This window comes from Nannospalax galili, unplaced genomic scaffold (genome assembly GCF_000622305.1).
Source record: "Nannospalax galili isolate Female #2095 unplaced genomic scaffold, S.galili_v1.0 scaffold198, whole genome shotgun sequence".
In the NCBI taxonomy this organism is placed as follows: Eukaryota; Metazoa; Chordata; class Mammalia; order Rodentia; family Spalacidae; genus Nannospalax; species Nannospalax galili.
Genome location: NW_008341748.1, coordinates 550,553 through 558,210, shown reverse-complemented (window position 1 = coordinate 558,210; position 7,658 = coordinate 550,553).

The window sequence follows — 7,658 nt, the reverse complement described above, 5'->3', positions numbered from 1 at the left end:
ATCCATGTTCATGCAAGCCACTCCAATTAAATAAAGTGGGTTATGCAAAAGACAGTAAATTGGGAGGATGACTTGGAAAGAAGGTGTTCAAGAGGACTGGGGTAAGAATAATAATGGAGGGAATATGATCAAAATGACTTATATACATGTATGAAATTGTCAGATAATATAAGCTACTTTTAAAAAGAAAGTTAAGGAAGGATTTATTTGGGATTATAGTTTAAGAAGTCATATGGTACATCATTTAGGAAGGTATGTGTGCTGGATAGCTTTAGTGTCAACTTGACACACCTGGGTTGAGGGAGCCTCAATTGGAGAACTACCTCTACTGAACTGGCCTGTGGCCATATCTCAGGGACATCTTCTTGATGAGTGATGTAGGAGGGCACAGCCCACTGTGGGTGGTGCCACCCCTAGGCAGGTGGGCCTATGTTGCATAGGAAAGCAGGCTGAGCAAGGGCCAGGGGAGCAAGCCAATAAGCAGCATTCCTCCATGGCCTGCACTCCAGCTCCTGCTTCCAGGTTCCTTCCCTGAATTCCTACTTTGCCTCCCGGATGAACTGTGACCTGGGATATGTAAGCTAAATAAACCCTTTCCTCCCCAAGTTGATAGTGGTCAGAGTACTTTGTCACAGCAATGAAGAAACAAACCAGTACAGTATGGTTGTAGGAGAGTGAGGTAGCTGATCATAATCCATCTGCAATCAGAAAGCAAAGAGATGCATGTTGGTTTTTAGCTCACTTTACCTTTGTCCCTTTCTTTCCATTTAGGATACTAGTCTATGGTAAGGTACTCCCCACATTCTGAGTGGTTCCTTAATTAAAATTATGTGGAAATTCTCACAGACATGCCCAGAGGTGTGTCTCCTAAGTAATTTTAAATCTTGTCAAGTATACAGTGAAGATTAATCATTACATTCTCTATATTCTTATTCAATCACATATCCATTCTTTAAGCAAAACTTCTGCTTCATTGATTCATTTTCCTATATCACCTATACAAATACTTTAGCACTTAAATCATCAACTTGTACCACAGATTGGTTATACTTTATTAGTTATGCCCTGCCTCTTAAATTCATGATCAGTAGACAAGCTATGTTGGTTAGTGTCAATTGTGACCTTGAACAGAGTTTAGAATCACCTGCCCATGGGTGATAATCTTGATTGGGTTAATTAAGGTGGAAAGACCCACTCACTATGGGTATCACCATCCATGCATATGCATGGAACAATGGAGCAATGAAGCTGAGCATCGTGTTTGCAGTCATTGTTCCTTGTTCCTGATTGTGCATAGAATGTGACCAGTTGCTTCACCCCCTGCCATCTTGAATGTCCTGCCATGATGAGCTTTATTCTTAAACTGTGAGACGGGAGAAAAAAAACAACAACACTTTCTCCCCTAACTTTTTTTCCGTGCTATTCTATCACATTCACAGGAAAAGAAACTTAGATACAAGCCATTATCAAAATATTATTTTACTGCCTGTTTGCTTGCATCACCATAATTGTGCTGCCACTTGTATTAATCTGGGTTCTCATTAAATAAACTTTAGAAATAGTATTAAAATGTATGAAGATTATTGGGGAAAACTTATAAATAAAGTAACAAGTCTGCTAGGAAAATTTGAGAGAGCCATTGGATAATGTTGCATATTTGCAGAGCAAAGAAAGTAGAATGTTTGAATGAAAGTATGCCAGGCAGAACAGTCTAGGAAAGGTCATATGTCAGTCCTCAATCTAAAGGCGGCTATCCGAGGAGAGTAATATTCCCCATGAGAATTCCTGTTTTATTATCCCTAATGTTCTCAGTCTTTTCCTGGGAACAGTCCCTGGGACACATAGTCTCCGAACAAATATATGAATGAATATCAGGATTCAGCAGCTGGAGTCACAGTTCATTATAATACTTAGAGGTGGGTAAGGAATGCACATTCTCATGGCTGTCATTGTTGAGAAATTGGAAAAAGGAAAGAAAAACCTGGAAAGAAGGAGTGAGAAATTCCATGTTGAATATGTTGAATGTTCAATAGTAGTCTTGACACATTAGAAATGAAATTCGGGATCTAGTCATAAGATTGGACATTTAAGTCTGGTATTTAGAAGACAAGTTTTGAGTGCTCCTACATGCAACTGCTAGCAATATTAAGATCTTAGTCTATTCCCAGCATTGATCAAAGTATATTGATCTGAGATAAAATGTATAGTACTCTCAGAAATTAGAGTTCATAATAATCTAACTGAAGACCCATGCCATCATGGATGGATGGGTACTTATAGAAAAAAAAAAGGAAACTTATTAAACATTAAGATTACAAAAAAAATACTGTAAGGGAAGGGTTCCTGGGAGAGGTAAAATGTGAAACATCATCACTATGATTTGTTCCTGACTCTACCCTTTTTTATTCTAAGCGAAATGAAAAATAAATAGGAAACTGGTCATTTAACACATTTTAATTTCTGGAGGGAAAACCAGATTCTTAATAATATGCCCTGTGCAGCATTTGAGAGTACAAGTTCCTGAAGATTATGGGAACATGTATGGGCCTACAGAAAGCAGGAAAATGATTATACTTTTAATAAATCTGTTATCTGGATCTTGGGAGATGGTTCAGTAGGTAAAAAGTACTTGCTCCAAAAGCATGAGGATCTGACTTCAAATTCTTAGCATCTACACAAAAATCTGGGTATGGCTGTTTTACTCCCTATAACCCAGTACTGTGGGGCAGTCAGGACAGGAGGATGACTAGCTTGAGGTTCAGTGAGAAATACGACGTCAAGAGAATGAGAACAATGATAGTGCATGATGCTGGAGATCCTCCTTTGGCCTCTGCACACATGAGCATATCCATCTATGCACCTGTCGCCAGAGTTCTCTCTGGGTCTCTTGTGCTATCAGGCAAACCATATAATATATATTTATGTGCATTTATTATTATCGTGGGGGGGGAGGGGAGTGACTTACAAAGAAACAATCACCCAGTGTCTAGCTCCTCGCTGCTCAGCTCCACATCAGAGCCCGCCATATTGGATCACTCCCACAGCACACCCATAGTCACCCCTAGCTTTCAGCCACACCTCAGGGACTAGCGGTCTCACCCCAGGTCCATAAGTGCCAGGCCATTCTGTCCTTGAGTACCCTGGCTACTGTGTGTTCCCCATGCCTTCTGCAGTCTGTTCCTGGCGGCTTGCTGCTTCTGTCCCAAGATGGAGCCACAAGTCTGTCCTTTCGCAGCTAACTCTCCACAGTCAATTTTCTGCAGCAGGCCCCGCCCCTTGGAGGAAACAGAACCCCTGAGGAACATAGCACCCAAACACCTATGTATACACCACATATACATATGCATACATCACACACACACAAATAATTGAAACAATGTAATCTGTTACTTAACCAAAATTTCTCACTTTTCTTCTACATTTAAAGGAAGAAAAGGAAGAGAAAAATTATTTAGAGGTGTAAGTTTGAAAATAACAGCTGAGGAAACACAAGTGCTCATCTTACATACTTCAAATGAGAAACACAATAAGAACAGTTACCGAGTTTAGCAATGGAACTGTTGTAGGAACTTTCTCCACTTCCCTTCCAAAACTGTTCTATAGAACTCTACAGCTGAAATATTTGGAAAGCCCCATGATCATTATCCATTTATCACAAACTGATTTTAAATAACTCTGTGCTAAAACCATTGTGAAAAGCATTAGTTCCTTCACTTTGGGAGAACTTCAGACAGTGAACTTTGTACATTAGTTTAACTCAGGTGTGCCTTACCTTGCAAATACCACACCTCAAAATTTATTTTTCTTAAGATAATACAAAAGAAATTCTAGGGCATGGTTATTGACATACAGTTGAATAAATGATATAAATTAGCTGTTCTTGACAGAGCTCTGATATCAACCAAGGAACCTGGTAACATGGAGAAATGTGCTCTCAAGAAGTGAATCATGCTTTGTGGTTCCAAGTAAAATTCTACAGAAATGAATATATTTCCCCCGAAAGGATCATAGGTTAGATAATATGAAGATGAGCTTACAGTGAATAAATGGCAGGAACAGATTCCCATTTCCCTCAATATGCAAATAATTAATGCTTGTCTGTAGAAGTATTAAGAGTCATGTAGTGATGACCCTTACAGTGTTTCCTTCAACTGTTTTCAAATATTTTCAGAATGTTTATATTCAAGTGTATTTGATGAAGTATAAGCGCAAGTTATATCATATGTCCTAGAACATTTTGTTAAAGACTATAAACTACATATACATATGTAAATATATATTCATATATAATCTTATATTTGTGCATCTTTTCTTTCCCAAACAGTGCTCTCGAATTTCTAACATTTAATTCTTGAAATCACTACAGTTTTTAGATTTAATTTTTTCATTATTCATTTATTTTTTTCTGTATGGATGTATGCCATAATATGCATGCCCACAGGGGCCAGACGAGAGTATCAGATCCTCTGGAACTGGATTGTAAGGTGGTTGGGTGGATGCTGAGAAGCAAACTCTAGTCTATTGGAAGGGCAACAAGCACTCTTATTTGTTGAACTGTCTCTCCAGCACAAAATCACTAAAATATTTTATTTCTCAGTATTCAATACATGGATCCACCAGATCCACAGTGTTAGCAACCATCTCATCTTTACCATGTTGTCCCTTTCATGTAGACAGTGTGAATATAAATCTCTCATTCAATAAATATTTATTGCATACAGTAACAGAGAAACAAAGAAGTGACTAAATAGAAGTTGATCATTAAGGCTTCCTATCCTCATCAATTATCCAAAACTAAGTAAATGGAAGGAATCAGATGATACATACAAAAAGAAGAAAATATAAGAAAGAGAGTCGTATTAAAAGAGGATGCAGGCCACACATGTCAGAAGAATTGAGAATTTCTAATGATAAGGCTTTAATGCATAATTGTTAGTTCTGAGATACATGACATTATATCAAGAAGTAAACAAAACATTGTCTTGCTAGGTGGCTGAGGACTTTTACCATGGTAGTTACTTGATTTTCTATCTGAATCAATTGGTATGAGCCTATGGTTATTCTTTTAATCTTCCTACTATGGTGGATTACATTGACTGATTATTTTCTGATGTTCAATTGGTGTTGTTTACCCAGAAGAAATCAAATATACTACTTATTCCTTGATTACTATAAATACAATATTTATAGGATTGGATTCAATTTACTAACATTCTAAAATATTTTATTTATTATTTTTATTTTTTGTGTTTGTGTGTATTGCCTAAATTCATGTGAGTGTACCCATGTGGTACAGTGCCACAGAGATCAGAAGAGGGCATCAGGTTTCCCTAGAACTGGAGTTAAGGATTGTTTTTAGTCACCGTGTAAGTGCTGGGAATTGAACCTGGGTCCTCTCCAAGAGCAGTCACTGCACTTAACTGCTGAGTCATATCTCTAGTCCCAATTTACTAACATTTTATTGAAGAATTTTGCCTCTATGTTTGTGCAGTTACAGAGTTTGTACAACTGGCCTTCAACATTTTTTTCTTCCCTCTAATCCTTCTTGCTAACTGTCCTATATTTGTGTGGCTTGAGTATCAGAGTAATTTTAGCCTTATAGATTGACCTCAGTAGGATTTGTTCCTCTAGAGTTTTCTGAAACAAATTTTAGTCAGTCCTGAAGCAATTCCTCCTTATGCATCTTGAGTTTATTACTACTTAGATATCTTGTATTCTTTCAACCATCTTGGAATGGAAATTTTCTTATTTTCAGATGTTCTTCAAATTCATGTTTGAACCAATACATCATAAATTGAAACTGCCATAATTTTAAAACGCATTTAATTGGTTAAGGTATTAAATATAGTGGGTTAGACACACAGTACACTACAGAGAACTGCTGCTTGCCTTCATGATTGTATAATTGACTGGAAGCCAGTGATTCCAACTAGAATCAAAGAAGTGTCATACTATGTTCGCCTATGCTGGGGAAAGATCATAATTTCAAATTCATAATATAAGCTTTACTGAATGTCTACTGGTTTTGAGCTATCACAGAGCAAAAAAAATCATAAAAGTCTATATTTTATTTTAAAAGTAGATAGGATATAGGGACACCAGGTACATACATATGGTGCATATACACCTTGGTAGCAATAGCTATAAAAAAGATGAAATTTTAAAAATTCTGATGCAGGAACACTGAATAAAGAATTAAAAGGAACAAATCAGGCACCAGAAACCACATAATAAAATGTAAATTAAAGTCAGATAAGGATACCAATTATTACTTAATATAATGGAATAAACATGGCATTTAATAATTTAGTAGCATGAATGAAAAAACAAGAACAAAATATTTATGAACAAATCATGATCCAATTATAGGCTGTCTACAAATAATTCTTCAAAAATAATAGAGAATATATATGTACACATTAATTTAATAAACACATTAGTGATATTAATATCTAATAAAGATTGAGAGTTGGAACTGGAGAAATGGCTAAGCAGTTAAGAGCACTGACTGCCCTTGTAGAGAACCCAGGTTTGTTCCCAGTACCCACATGGTGGCTAACAACCTTCCATAATTCCAGTTTCAGGAAATCTGGCCATCTCTTATGAAGTGTCTACAGGCATTGCATGCACATGGTGCACTTACATACATGCAGAAAAAGCATTCACACATATAAACTAAGTTCAATAAAAAGATTAAAAGTAAACAAAATTTCTCCTTCTAAGGACAATAAGTAGTTATAAAAAGGTTAAGCCATCAGTAAGATCATAATGAACCTGTGTTTAAACAAGAAAAGCAGACTCAATGCATTTTTAAAAATCTGCAAAGAGAACTAGATAAGGTTACAATTATACATAGTGACTCTAAACTCTCAACAGTTGACAGCAGAAGTCACAAAAAGGATGAAGAATGAATGGCACACATACTATTTTTGTATATTATATGCTCATTCTTGGTCTTTGATGACACAAATGCAGTCTACTTCTTATTGTTTTAAAGGCCTGGTTAATGGGAAGATTATGCCTTTTGGGGGGATTGAGAAATTCTAATAGCTTGTCCTCAAGTTTATTCATTCATTTTGTGGCACTGATACAAAGCAAATGCATAGCAAAGAATAAGAGATTACAGAGTAATAGTTCCTGATTTGGACACCTAGATAAAACTTTTGCCTCCAAAGTTTCTGGGATCATTGCAGAAGAGGTGGCAGAACGATTGTAAGAGGCAGAGGTTGTGGGTGACCACAAAGAAATAGTTTTCCAGACAGCTGAGAAGTTACTTTTATGAACTCACAGCAATGGTGACAGCATGCTAAAACCAGACAAGATCTCAGCACAGATGTGGGGAAGTGGATGAGAAACTTCAATACTATTGAATGAATTATTGGAAACTGATGCCTGCTGGGAAGGGGACATCCAATGTCTTTTAAGGGTATGACTCTTGGTAGGTTAACAAGGCTCCACTGAATGGATTCAAACCAAAAGACACTTAAGGACAAACATTTGACTCTGTCTTGATAGATGATTGATTGATAGATAGATAGATAGATAGATAGATAGATAGATAGATGATAGCTATAGATAGATGATAGATGATAGATAGATAAATAGATAGATGATATAGATAGATAGATAGATAGATAGATAGATAGATGATAGATAGC